Source organism: Podarcis liolepis (genome assembly GCF_965112155.1).
Source record: "Podarcis liolepis genome assembly, chromosome: 14".
Taxonomy (NCBI): domain Eukaryota; kingdom Metazoa; phylum Chordata; class Lepidosauria; order Squamata; family Lacertidae; genus Podarcis; species Podarcis liolepis.
The window spans coordinates 14,998,744-15,013,963 of NC_139569.1; positions in this window are offsets into that span (position 1 = coordinate 14,998,744).

A 15,220-nucleotide genomic window follows, 5' to 3' on the forward strand; every position below is an offset into this window, starting at 1 on the left:
AGTTTTTAGAGCTGAATCCCTTTGGGTAGCTTGGAGGTTATATCAAACCACTAATAATCAAGGCTGGAGATGCCTCTGGGCTGTCAGCAGTGCCAGATTTATGTATAAGCTAAACAAGCTATAGCTTAGGGCCCCACTCTCTTGGGGCCCCCCCAAAACTAAAGGAAAACCTGCATGTACATTTCCAAAATATAAGATAAAAAACAAATAAAATAAAACCTACTACATACAGCAACAGTGTTTTGTGTTGTGTAGGCTCCTAGGATGTACCGTATTTTTCGCTCTATAAGACGCACCAGACCACAAGACGCACCTAGTTTTTAGAGGAGGAAAACAAGGGAAAAAATATTCTGAATCTCAGAAGCCAGAGCAACAAGAGGGATCGCTGCGCAGCGAAAGCAGAGATCCCTCTTGCTGTTCTGGCTTCTGGGATAGCTGTGCAGTCTGCATTCGCTCCATAAGACGCACACACATTTCCCCTTACTTTTTAGGAGGGAAAAAGTGAGTCTTATAGAGCAAAAAATACGGTAAGTAATGGCCCCCACCTGCTAGCCTGCTCACTGGTTTGCTCATTTATAGATATAGGGTGCCTACATTTTGCATGGACTGGTTATTTTGTTATGTGCAAATGGCTTTAGATACCCATTAGGTCCATAAGTTACCATATAGCATATATTCAACACAAAAAAACAGCAACAATTTGTTGTTGACGAAGGACAGCTGGACATATAAAGGGCCCCATTACCTTCAGTAGCTTAGGGCATCATCAAACCTAAACCCCGCCCTGGCTGTCAGTATTTTGCAGGGAATTTTGAGGGAACCCCCTGGGCAGATTTAGGGGGTTCATGGGGAGAGGGAGGGGAAGTTCCACTGCACAGCTAAAAGTCCTTGCACTGATGCAACAAGGGAGTCGAATGCCGCTCAGTGTACTGTATTTAAACCTTCCTAAGTGCACTAGTATAAATAAAGAAGGCGCCACAAGATTGCTTCCTTTGTACGAAAAGGAGGGGGGAGGTAGATTTCCCCTTCCCCACTGTTCAGATGACTCATCCAGAGTTGCTTGCCATCATTCTGTTTTTTAGCAATATCTCCAAATTGATTCTTCTCCTGGGTTCAGTTGCTTAGCAGCCACCTCTTGACTTGTGTGATTAGTCTGGGAGCAAAGTGCTCAGAGATTACCTGAATTGCCTGATGAATAACAGTTTAAGGTTTTTATTTTTAAAGACCGGGCACCGTTAGGGATGGGCAGATCTGTCCATCTCAGTTTCTCCTTGTTTCCATCCCCCCCACCTCAATACTGAGTTCAGTTCTCGGCATTTCTATATCAGTTTTCAAATTCTTTTTATTTGTTTTTGAAAATGTCAATACGAACATTTATCAGAGGTTTAGTGTGCGTTTCTCCTAATATACATACTTTTGGAAGCAATTTCCCCTGATTAAAATGCATGTCATTTTTACTAATCTATGCATTTTATGCAAAATTTTCGCCAGTATATGCATTTCTGTGCATATTACATAGAGAAAATTCCATTGCAAAATGTCCCCTCCTTGGCCAGGGTGCAGGATGCCAGCACCTTTACCCCAGATGGAGCCTGACGACCTAAAGCGTGAGCTATAAAGTGTGCACCGTATTTTTCGCCCCATAGGACGCACCGCCCCATAGGACGCACTGCCCCATAGGATGCACCTAGTTTTTTTGGGGGGGGAGGGAAATAAAAAAATATATATATATTTCCCCCCCAGGCACGGGGCTGGTGCAGGGGAAGCCCGAGCTTCCCCCGACCCCCGACCTCAGCCCCCAGAACAGCCTGCTATCCACAAGCCTAGGGAGGCGCGAAGCCCAGGAGCGCTCTTTAGCGCGCCCCAGGCTTCGGCGTGCAGGCAGCTCTGCGCAACCCTTGGGAGCCCGGCGCGGGCTCCCTAAGGTTGCGCAGTGCTTCGTGAAGCCTGGAGAGCAAGAGGGGTTGGTGCGCACCGACTCCTCTCGCTTTCCAGGCTTCAGTCAAAGCCTGTATTCGCCGCATAGGACGCACACACATTTCCCCTTCATTTTTGAAGGGGGAAAAGTGCGTCCTATAGGGCAAAAAATACGGTAAGTAGATTATAAAACTTGCTGATATTATTAGCATAAGAGAAAGTAGGGAAAGAGAGAACTGTTTGGTTGAAGAGTTTCTATCTTACTCAAATGAAAAAAAATATCCAAGATGCTTTGAAGTCTTTTATGTTGTTGAGAAAGATATACAGTGGTACCTCGGGTTACATACGCTTCAGGTTACAGACGCTTCAGGTTACAGACTCTGCTAACCCAGAAATAGTGCTTCAGGTTAAGAACTTTGCTTCAGGATGAGAACAGAAATCGTTCTCTGGCGGCGCAGCAGCAGCAGGAGGCCCCATTAGCTAAAGTGGTGCTTCAGGTTAAGAACAGTTTCAGGTTAACTACGGACCTCCAGAATGAATTAAGTACTTAACACGTGGTACCACTGTAAAATCAAATGTTAAAGGTTATTTTTAGGTCAGAGAAATAACTATTTTGTTGAAAGCTTCTTTAACTGAGAAAATTTAATTGTAAAAACCAGTTTACACATACAGTACTGTATAGTTGTAGGACTTACTATAATTTTGGATGATGTAAAACATATACTTATTTCTAATTTCATATGCGTATATTTCATACATACATAGCCTAATGAGTCTGCCGCACAACCTCGTTTAATGCATCCGAAAGGGGATGTTCTAATTCATTCATGAAGGTTTTATAATGTTCTGCAGTGAAGCCTTGTGCTGCAGGTGTGCTCTATTGACTGCCGTTCTATAATGACTCTTCCGGGCCCTGCAATTGTCATTGGGCTTTTTAAATGTTCAATATCTGTTTCAATTAAACCGTTTAATCTGAACCCGGTGGGATGTGCTATTCAGTAGGCAATGGGTGGTCCTGTTAATTGATTAATTCATTAATCAACTGCATTTCATACAATGAATGAGCTAAGATTCGTTTCCCTGAGTGTCTGTAACTTACCTTACCTGCCTTGGAGATACAGAAACTCAAATGACAATGAGTGTGCAGGTTCTAGAGGTCTTAATCAGACTTGCTTGCATAAACAATGGATGCTTTCCATTAAAAAAAAACCTCTGACAACATGTATAAAAATAAGAATCACATATTTTGCTTTGATCTCTTTTGCCTCTGGCCTTGCCCACCACTGAGAGGTGTCCCTCGCGAAGGCTGTTCATGGAGGAATCTGGCCCCTAGACAGAAAATGGTGCCCCACTCCTGTCTTATGTGAATCTGTTCGTCCTTGAAGATGGACTGCTCTGCCCTTCCTGACTTCTCCTGCTCTGCCCCCTTGCCTTTTGAGGCACAGCTGATGGCAACATGCAAAAGGACACCACCACATGCACCTTGTACATGCCAAAGAGGTTATCTTCACCTGGCAAATGTCAGACCTGCTTGGTGTAGGTTGTATGAGACTAAGAAGTGTCCAAAGTTTACATTTGATCTATCTGTAGGGAAAGCTAGCCATCTGCTGGTGCGTGCAGGAACTACATAAAAACTATTTTTGTTACATTTATTCTTGATAGTACAGTGGTACCTCAGGTTACATACGCTTCAGGTTACATATGCTTCAGGTTACATACTCCGCTAACCCAGAAATAGTGCTTCAGGTTAAGAACTTTGCTTCAGGTTGAGAACAGAAATCGTGCTCCGGCAGCGCAGCAGCAGCAGGAGGCCCCATTAGCTAAAGTGGTGCTTCAGGTTAAGAACAGCTTCAGGTTAAGTACGGACCTCCGGAACGAATTAAGTACTTAACCTGAGGTACCACTGCAAAAGGTAAAGGGACCGCTGACCATTAGGTCCAGTCGCGGATGACTCTGGGGTTGCGGTGCTCATCTTGCTTTAGTGGCCGAGGGAGCCAGCATACAGCTTCTGGGTCATGTGGCCAGCATCACTGGCGAAACCAGAGCAGCGCATGGAAACGCCGTTTACCTTCCCGCCGGAGCAGTACCCATTTATCTACTTGCACTTTGACGTGCTTTCAAATTGCTAGGTTGGCAGGAGCAGGGACCGAGCAACAGGAGCTCACCCAGTTGCGGGGATTCGAACCCCCGACCTTCTGATTGGCAAGCCCAAGAGACTCAGTGGTTTAGACCACAGTACCACCCACATCCTTTATTCTTGATAGAGGAGCTACAAAAGGATGAGTGCTTTTTCATCACACAAAGGAATATGTTTTTCTATCTATCTATCATCTATCATCTATCATCTATCATCTATCATCTATCATCTATCATCTATCATCTATCATCTATCTATATCTATATCTATATCTATATCTATATCTATATCTATATCTATATCTATATCTATATCTATATCTATATCTATATCTATATCTATCATCTATCATCTATCATCTATCATCTATCATCTATCATCTATCATCTATCATCTATCTATCTATATCTATATCTATCATCTATCTATCTATCTATCTATCTATCTATCTATCTATCTATCTATCATCATCTATCTATCACCTATCATCTATCATCTATCATCTATCTATCTACAGTGGTACCTTGGGTTAAGTACTTAATTCGTTCCAGAGGTCCGTACTTAACCTGAAACTGTTCTTAACCTGAAGCACCACTTTAGCTAATGGGGCCTCCCGCTGCTGCTGCGCCGCCAGAGCACGATTTCTGTTCTCATCCTGAAGCAAAGTTCTTAACCTGAAGCACTATTTCTGCGTTAGCGGAGTCTGTAACCTGAAGCGTATGTAACCCGAGGTACCACTGTATCTATCTATCTATCTATCTATCTATCTATCTATCTATCCATCATCTTTCCCAGAGATTGTGTCCAACTGAGGTGATAAGATGACCAATTTCAAATACCTGAAGGCCTGTCAAATGGAAGACGGAGCAAGCTTGTTTTCTGGGTAGACCCAAACAAATTGATTCAAAATACAATACAGGAGATTCTGACTAAATATTAGGAAGAACTTTCTGATGGTGAGAGCTGTTGAACAGTTGGCCTGACTACCTTGAAGGTAGTGGACTCTCCTTTAAAGGAGGTTTTGAAGCAGAGTTTGGATGATCATCTGTCAGGGATTCTTTAGCTGTGATTCCTGCATTGCAGGGGGTTGGGCTAGATGACCCTTGGGGTCCCTTCCAAGTCTACAGCTCTATGACTCTAAGTCCTACTCAGAGTAGAGATTAATGAAACTGAGTTAGGGCAACTTCAGACAGCACTTCGTTCACTTTTACTGATGTTTCCTTACCTGATAATTTCAGTGTTTTATATGTGATCTTTCACATGATCTAGAAAAGCAGGGTTCCTGGTGTTCAAACACTTTATTTCTTCTTTGTAATGTTTTAGTTGCTCCGAATAAAACTTGCAACTACAGTGGTACCTCAGGTTAAGAACTTAATTCGTTCTGGAGGTCTGTTCTTAACCTGAAACTGTTCTTAACCGGCGGTACCACTTTAGCTAATGAGGCCTCCTGCTGCCACCGCGCCACTGCTGCACAATTTCTGTTCTCATCCTGAAGCAAAGTTCTTAACCCCAGGTACTATTTCTGGGTTAGTGGAGTCTGTAGCCTGAAGAGTCTATAACCCGAGGTACCACTGTACTCACCCCCCCCCCCATGGACCAACACAACTCCCATCACTTTTTATTTTGTATTTTCTTTCCTTGCATTGTTTTAATTGTTCTTTAAGCTGCCTTGGGGACTATTGGTAGAAAGGCAGGGTATGCTTTAAAAAAACCAAAAGCAAATTTTAATTCCCACACTAGCTATTTGTGGTTCGAGGACCCGACCCCCGCGATGCGGAATGAATACACAAGGACACATGATATAAGGTTAATGGGCATGGAAAGGCCACAACTTTATTGATTACAGGAGTGGAGACGACGAGACGATGGCGAAGAATGAGGCCGGGGAGAGGCTGGCACCGCAGCAAAAGGCTGCTGAACACGCCGCCTCCGAGGCACCTGGTTGGCTGCCTCCCGAGGGGCGTGGGCGCCAGCCAGGTGAGGTGGAGGCAGGGGGCTATGCCCCCTGCTAGGGGCGGTGCTCGGGCTCCCATCCACAACCACTCCCCTCTCTTCCAGGGAGGAGAGTCTTTCCCACAGGGAAGAAGAATGAGAAGGACATGCAAAATGAAAGCATGCCAAAGAGTCCTCTGATGGATGACTTGCAGAAGTAAAGCCAAGCCACAAGGAAAAAAATGTTTTTGAAAAAGCTCTTCCTCTCATAACTGCCTAAAACGAAGAGTAAATGTTGCTAAATAGAGAGAGTTGCAGCATCCCTTATGTAATAAGAACAACTAGATTCATTACGCAATGAATTAAGCACTTCATTGAACATTTCTTAGAAAAACCAAGGAAACAGGTATTATCTCCAGTGGTTTGACTTCACACGCCCAAAGGCACAGTCCTCCATCATCCCCCGAGACAAAAGGATGCCAACAATTGAGTGGAAATTAGTGCAGGATAGGCTTGAGTTGACTTCACAGGCTCCTTACTATAAGGCCTCTTGCGCAACATACATTTAAAGCACTATGATTCCACCTTAAACAGTTCAAGGCTTTCCCCCCAAAATACTGGGAACTAGAGGGACACAAGTGGCGCTGTGGTCTAAACCACTGAGCCTCTTGGGCTTGCTGATTGGAAGGTTGGCAGTTCAAATCCCCACGACAGGGTGAGCTCCTGTTGCTCTGTCCCAGTTCCCACCAACCTAGCAGTTCGAAAGCACACCAGTGCAAGTAAATAAATAGGTACCACTGCAACTGGAAGGTAAATGGCATCTCCATGCGCTCTGGTTTCTGTCACAATGTTCTGTTGTGCCAGAGGCAGTTTAGTCATCGCAAAGCATTGGAAGACCCAAGATCTACCCACTTTGGAAGAATGGCAGATGAAGGTGATAGACTATATGGGACTGGCTGAAATGACTGGCAGAATCCGTGATCGGGGGAAAGAGACGGCGGAAGAAGACTGGAAGAAATTAAAGTTTATCTTAAGAAACATTGTAAAATCAATGAATGCTAAAATGTCGAGGTTTTAAGGGGGAAAAAGGAGACTACAACTGTAAAAGATTAAGTAAAAGAAAAGAATAATGGAAATTTGACAAAACTAAGTGTTAGGATTTGCTGAAATAATTTTGGAAATTGGGATGTAGAAAGGGGAGGTATGGGGAAGTCGGCGAAGTAAGGTTTAAGAAAAAGGGATTTGAAATTATACATGTTGTTTGTGTGTTTGTTTGTTTGTTTGTTTGTATTGTGTGTTGTTTGTGTTTATAAAAACTGTGAAAAACCAATAAAAATTTTTATTAAAAAAAACAAAACAGAGGCAGTTTAGTCATGCTGGCCACATGACCCGGAAAGCTGCCTCTGGATAAACGCCGGCTCCCTTGGCCTGAAAGTGAGATGAGAGCTGCAACCCCATAGTTGCCTTTGATTGGACTTAACCGTCCAGGGATCCTTTACCTTTTTACCTTTATTGGGAACTGTAGTTTCTTAAGGATGCTGGGAGCTGTTAGGAGACCCCCCATTACCCTCCCAGAGCTACAATTCCTGGGCTGCTTTAACAATAAATCCCTCTTGCCATGGTACTCTACCAATGGTAATAAATAGATAGAAGTGGGGCTTGGTGGTTTTCTGTTTGGATGAACTGATTTGGCGTGGAGGGAATTCTATCTTGTGAGCCTCCTGTTTGTGTCTGAAGTGATGTGGCCCACACACAGCTTCACCAGTTCGGTGAGAACTGCGTCTTAAGAAATGTTTGGCCTTCTGACAGAATTCTAACATTTCCCCCCCTTAAACAGAATTAATTGGGAAAAGAAAAGGAGCTGCGGTCTATATCTGACCGCGTCATGCTGAAGCGTGGTTGCAGTAAGCCTCATTAATTGCATTTATTTAATGTCAAAGGTAAAAAGGTTTGCTGAAAGTTGTACAGGTGGCTGGTTTTGTTAAATCAAAACCCCTGCCCAAAGTGTACTGCTTTTTCCCACGCTTGTTATTATGAACTCCAAATGCTATCTTCAAACCAGGAAATCTGAACTCGTCTCAATGCATTCTAGTTGTTTTCTCCAGAGCTGGCACCTTCTTCTTCTTGAAAAGGTCAAACTAGACATGACACAGTGGATCTGTGATAGAATCTCCTGGAACTGTGTGGTTGGTTTTTTAAAAGTAATTAAAAGCAGCAGTACAGAGTGTTTTTATATATATATATAAGATCTGTTAATTAGGCAAGTTGTCTTTCCCTTCCATGATCTTTGCTCTTTCAGGGGTGAGAAGCTGAACTTCCGGAAGATGCTTTTGAATTAAATAAACAGTGCAAGATATCCTGTCCAGACACATGCGCCCCCTTATAGCCTATATCTTTTCAATATCTTTATGCGCCCCCTTGCCCAGATTGTCCGGAGTTTTGGGCTGGGTTGTCATCAACCCATCTGTTTAAGGTTTGCCGCCCTGACTCGGCCCCGGACACACTGACCAGCTGCTTGGAAGCTGTGGCTGGATGGCTGCGTGGGAGCCGGTTGAAGTTAAATCCTTCGAAGACAGAGGTCCTTTGGCTGGGTCGGGACGACATGGGTTGGGGGGCCAACTCCCATCTCTTGCGGGGGCTCAATTAGTGCCAGCGCCTTCTGTCAAGAGCTTGGGTATAACCTTCGACGCCTTCCTTTCCATGGAGGCGCAGGTTGCAGCCACAGCAAAGGTAGCATTTTTCCATCTCCGCCGTATCAAGCAGTTGGTCCCTTACCTTTCTCACCCTGATCTGGCCACAGTGATCCATGCGACGGTCACCTCTAGGCTTGATTATTGTAACTCACTCTATGCGGGGTTGCCCTTGAAGCTGACCCAGAAACTCCAGCAGGTGCAGAATGCCGCGGCAAGGCTCCTTATGGTGTCCTTGCCACGATAGCACATTAATCCAGTGCTTTACCAGCTGCGCTGGCTCCCGGTGGAGTACAGGGTCAGGTTTAAGGTGCTGGTTTTGACCTTTAAAGCCCTATGTGGCCTAGGACCCTCATACCTGCAGGACCGCCTCTCTTCGTATGCCCCGTGGAGGACCTTAAGGTCCACAAATGACAACACTTTGGAGGTCCCAAGCCGCAAGGTGGTTAGATGGGTCTCAATTAGGGCCAGGGCCTTTTCAGTACTGGCCCCGACTTGGTGGAACGCTCTGTCACAAGAGACTAGGGCCCTGCGGGACTTGATATCTTTCCGCAGGGCCTGCAAGACAGAGCTGTTCCACCTGGCCTTTGTTTTGGACTCAGTCTGACCCTTATGTTTCCCTCCTCTTATGGTTTTGATTTATGGGCTACTTTTAAAATGAAGCTGCATTTTAAATTGTATTTTAACCTGTATTTTAATAAACTGGTTTTGTTTGTTTGTTTGTTCCCCCCCATTATGTTTTATTTTAATTTTATTGGTGTTAGCTGCCCTGAGCCCAGCTCTGGCCGGAGAGGGCGGGGTATACATAAATTTCTTCTTCTTCTTCTTCTTCTTCTTCTTCTTCTTCTTCTTCTTCTTCTTCTTCCTCCTATATTTCCATGCTTTTCTTTGCTGCATGTTTTGCCACGTTAAATCCCAGCTGGTGTGCTCTCATCAGAGTACTTGCCCCAAGCTCGGGTCTTGGCTTCCAGGATTTCCAATCTCTATCTAGTCATCAGAATTCTCCTCAGGCTATACATTGACTCCTCCTTGGCCCTGTTATGTACCAGAAATGTTTTTTCTGGAGAGGAATGTGTTCTTGAACTCTGATAAGGTCTCTTGCTTGTCTCGTGGGTGGATAGAGAGGGGTGTGTGCCTATGTGTGGAAACTAGCCTGTTGTACAAAGGTAATATCTTCACTTGCTCCTTGCTCCACGCACCACTGGCATGTGGTCCCAGGAAGGTTGTCCAGAACGGAGTGTGGCTCCACACTCCAGAAAAAGGTTCCCCACCCCTGCTGTGGGTGATAGATAAGATGCACATTCATCAGGGCTTAGAAACAAATTAGGAACCAATGAAAATGAAGCAATATTGGAATCACATGCTCCAAAGAAATAACAACAACAACAACAAAATTATTATTTATACTCCGCCCATCTGGTTGGGTTTTCCCAGCCACTCTGGGCGGCCTACAACATATATAAAAACATAGTAAAACATCAAGTATTAAAAACTTCCCAATAGAGGGCTGTCTTCAGATGTCTTCTAAAAGCTGTGTAGTTCTTTATCTCCTTGACATTTGAAGGGAGAGTATTCCACAGGGAGGGCACCACTACCAAGAAGGCCCTCTGCCTGGTTCCCTGTAACTTAGCTTCTTGCAGTGAGGGAACCACCAGGAGGCCCTCAGAGGAGGGCCTTAGTGTCTGGGCTGAACGATGGGGATGGAGACACTCCTTCAGGTATACAGTGGTACCTCGGGTTAAGAACTTAATTTGTTCTGGAGGTCCGTTCTTAACCTGAAACTGTTCTTAACCTGAGGTACCACTATAGCTAATGGGGCCTCCCACTGCATGATTTCTGTTCTCATCCTGAAGCAAAGTTCTTAACCCGACGTACTATTTCTGGGTTAGCGGAGTCTGTAACCTGAAGCATCTGTAACCCGAGGTACCACTGTACTGGGCTGAAGCCATTTAGGGCTTTAAAGGTCAGAAAGAAAGAAAGAAAGAAAGAAAGAAAGAAAGAAAGAAAGAAAGAAAGATCCTTTGTGATTATCAAAGTGGCTACACCCATACAATACATTTAAAGCACTATGATACCATTTTAAACCTTCATTGCTTCCCCCAAAGAATTCTGGGAGCTTTAGGTTGTTACGGGTGCTGTGAGTTGTTAGGAGATTCCTTGTCCCCTCATAAATACAGTGCTCAGAATGGTTTAACAATCAACTCCTCCCTACAGGGAACTCTAGAAATTGCAGCTCTTTGAGGGGAGTAGGGGTATCCTGACAACTCTCAGCACCCAAAACAAACTACAACTCCCAGGATTCTTTGGGGGAAGCCATGACTGTGCTAATGTATGGTGTGAATGTGGCCAATGTTTGAAAATCAGTGACAGCCCACTCATGAGGCAAGGTGAGGGAACCACCTCAGATGGCAGGATCCACTGGGGCAGCAGATTCCAATGTTGATCTTTCCCCCTGCTTGTTCCTGATGTAGATATTCCCTCTTTCCTTATTCCCTGGCAGGGAGGGAAGCACCATTCTGCGGTCTGCCTCAGGTGCCAAAATGTCTTGGGCCAGGCTCTGTTGAAAATGCACATGCAGTTTCAGCCTTGCTCTGACTCTGCTTGCACAGCACTGGCTGCTACTCTGTTGCTCCATTGAATTGGGACCCGTTTTGTGCAGAATCAGGAATATACCCTGCCTATGTTTCTTCATTGGCTTGCAAGTATAGAAGGTCCCAGGTTCAGTTCATGGCATCTCAAGGTAGGAATGAAACCCTGGAGAGCTGCTGCCAGCCAGTGTAGACAATACACTGGACCAATGTTCCAGTTTCCTATGCTACTTTTAAGGTAAGCAGCCTTGCCAAGGCTATTGTCCTGAAAGGTGGCTTAGAAATATTTGAAATAATAAACATAATAAAGTTTGACCTTAACAAGATTTCTCATGAAATAAAGAGAGGTAAGCCCATGGTTGTGACCTTTTCTACATGTCTCCAAAAATAGAGCAACGGCAAATGTATTAATATAGACCTGTGTTATCATAGTTTAGTTTATAGACCTTTTCCTTGTAAAGGAAGTGTTATTGTTTTCATTACTATACTCAAACGACTCTCTTGCTTTCTCTCTCGGGAAGTGGTCAAGGATATTGTTTCATATTTTCAGTGCAGACATCTTGGTTCCAAATTATGAACACGGTTGTCAAGGAGACATATCACCACCAGAATGCATTTCTTATATTTAGCATTTACTGTGCAATGCAAACCCTGGACTCTCTCCAGGTCAGAGAGAGTTTCACTATGGTGGAATTCCCACCCCAGTAATAGAGAGAGTCCATGTGGGTGGAAATTCTCTGCTGCTCTTGGAACCCCCTCCTCACCCCATGGACAGCCCAATTGATGGGAGATTATGTCCACTGTCAATCTGCTGGGAAGGTCACCCCAAAATGAGGTTTGATGGAGGCAGAGAAGGGGCATGTCAATGGGGTGTGTGTGCCTGGCAGCACATCCAACCCCCTGCAGATGACAGCCATACCCTTACAACCAATTGGATCCTATACCAATGAAAGGGTTGGTGGAAGGAGGGCTTCCTCAATAGGAAACAACAGGTGGGCCTGATTCAATAATTATGGGCTGCCACCTTTCCTGGCTATGCCCATTCCTATGCTGACACAGGAGCATTCTGGAATATGGCAGAGGCTAGTTGCCACATGACCATGGCAGGATATACTGTAAACCCTACATGCACCAGATGCAGCTCATATGACACCTCATCTGGTGCAGGATTATGCCTTGCACACACTCCTGGTGCAGGGACTTTTGATTGCAAGAAGGGGAGCTCTGGGGAAGAGGCGCCGCTCTCAGGAGCATTGAGTGCAAAGCTAGCAAGTTTGTCACCCAGTTAAATAAATCCTAGTTCATGTGTCTAACTGACAGATTCAAGCTGCATAATTTTGCAAATGGGAAAGCACCCAAAAATTCTAAAGAAAAAGCCTGCTTCCTTTGTTTGCTTGTTTTTTTTTTAGATTTTGTGTGTTGCAGCAGGCATCATTTTAGAAGATTCTCACACAGGAAGAACTGTCTCTTGTAAGGTGGGGCTTACTATCTGCGGGTTGTAGGTGTGTTTTAAATAAGAACTATTATTTAAATTTTTAGTTATAAAAATGTGATGACTATTCATTAATTGAGTAATCTAAGAGGTTTTAACTTCACCAGGCCCTGATAGCTATCTCATTCAAAAGCACAGAAAGATACCATGCTATCTGGCAACCATATCTGAGCTCCCATTGACAAAATAGACCATCCTGGCTTATTAACCAAGAATTTGCCTAGCAAAGGAATGGTCCACAAGGAGCCATAACAATGTACGACTTAGAATCCCAATGCTTTATGGTCATTTGGAGAGTTCTCAGTTCAGATCTCACCTTAGGCATAAACCCAAGTGTCGATCAATCTTATATACGTCTAAAATGTAATACCCACTGAATTCAATAGGACTTACAGGTGAGAAAAGGAGCTGTCTTATCCATGATTTTATGAAAAACGCTGTTCTCTTAGCCTAACAACATAGAAAATAAGACTGGCTGACCTCTGGGAAGCTACCGAGATTATTGAGATGTCAGTGTGATATTTACAATGCAGTCCAAGGGCAAGAGGTGTGTCTAGATGCTGGGTTTGGGGAAATCTCATGTAAGAATCCTGAAGATTCATTAGGAGCTACATTCATGTATCTAGTTTTTACTTCCCTCCCACTCCAAGTTGATAGTTCTAGTCATATGAAGTCAACAATGGTTCAGAAAGTGGCAACCAAAACGATCAAGGGGGTGGAGCAACTTCCATATGAAGAAAGGTTGCAGCAATTTGGCCTTTTTTAGTTTAAAGGAGAGTAGCAGGTCACACTGTAGAAATGTATGAAATTATGCACGGCACAGAGAAAGTGGAATGAGAAGTCCCCCCCCCCCCCGTCTGATAACACTAGAACCCATGGATATGTAATGAAGCTGAATATTAGAGCAGTGGTCTCCAACTGTTCCACCTCTGACTCCTATCCTGCAACACAGAACCCACTTTCACATATTCACTTTTCTATTTATACTTAACAGTGCTAATAAGGCAAGACACGGCCAGTTTACACCCCCCTTTTCCTTATTGTTGTTTATTAGATTCATAAGCTGCCTTTCCTCCCAAAGGAGCCCAGAGCAGCAAGCGTTACCATGGAATTGCCCAATGGGCGGAGGACCTCACAGCCCTGCCTTGTGCTGAATTTGAACGTATTTCATATGGCCGTGGGCCTGACCCAGGACCCTTTTCTTCTTCTTCTTCTTCAATTTATTGAATTTATACACCGCCCTATACCTGTAGATCAGTGGTTCATAGAACGAAATCAAAATAGAAAACCACAAAATATATAATCAAAATTAAAACCACCACCCAATAAACCCCCAACCACATTTTAAGAGAGGATGTCCCTGATGACGCCAGTTCTGCTTGCAGATGACCATATGGACATTTTGGAGGGGTTGCAGCACTAACACACGTTTAAGATGTTTGCACTGACGGTGACTGTATCCTAATTATTTTTTGTTCCTGGCATTGCTTAAATACTATTTTTCTTTTTATTGTCTGTATATTCCTCTCTGTCATTTGTTAAATATGTCCATTATTATTATTATTATTATTATTATTATTATTATTATGAATCTGACAGCTAGAGAGAGCTGTGGCTGCCATAAAAGAAGAGTGACTAGTGGGGTGCCACAGGGTTCTGTCTTGGGCCCGGTCTTATTCAACATCTTTATCAACGACTTGGATGATGGACTCAAGGGCATCCTGATCAAATTTGCAGATGACACCAAACTGGGAGGGGTGGCTAACACCCCAGAGGACAGGATCACACTTCAAAACGACCTTGACAGATTAGAGAACTGGGCCAAAACAAACAAGATGAACTTTAACAGGGAGAAATGTAAAGTATTGCACTTGGGCAAAAAAAATGAGAGGCACAAATACAAGATGGGTGACACCTGGCTTGAGAGCAGTACATGTGAAAAGGATCTAGGAGTCTTGGTTGACCACAAACTTGACATGAGCCAACAGTGTGACACAGCAGCTAAAAAAGCCAATGCAATTCTGGGCTGCATCAATAGGAGTATAGCATCTAGATCAAGGGAAGTAATGGTGCCACTGTATTCTGCTCTGGTCAGACCTCACCTGGAATACTGTGTCCAGTTCTGGGCACCACAGTTCAAGAAGGACACTGACAAACTGGAACGTGTCCAGAGGGCGGCAACCAAAATGGTCAAAGGCCTGGAAACGATGCCTTATGAGGAACGGCTAAGGGAGCTGGGCATGTTTAGCCTGGAGAAGAGGAGGTTAAGGGGTGATATGATAGCCATGTTCAAATATATAAAGTGATGTCATATAGAGGAAGGAAGAAAGGTTGTTTTCTGCTGCTCCAGAGAAGCAGACACGGAGCAATGGATCCAAACTACAAGAAAGAAGATTCCACCTAAACATTAGGAAGAACTTCCTGACAGTAAGAGCTGTTCGACAGTGGGATTTGCTGCCAAGGA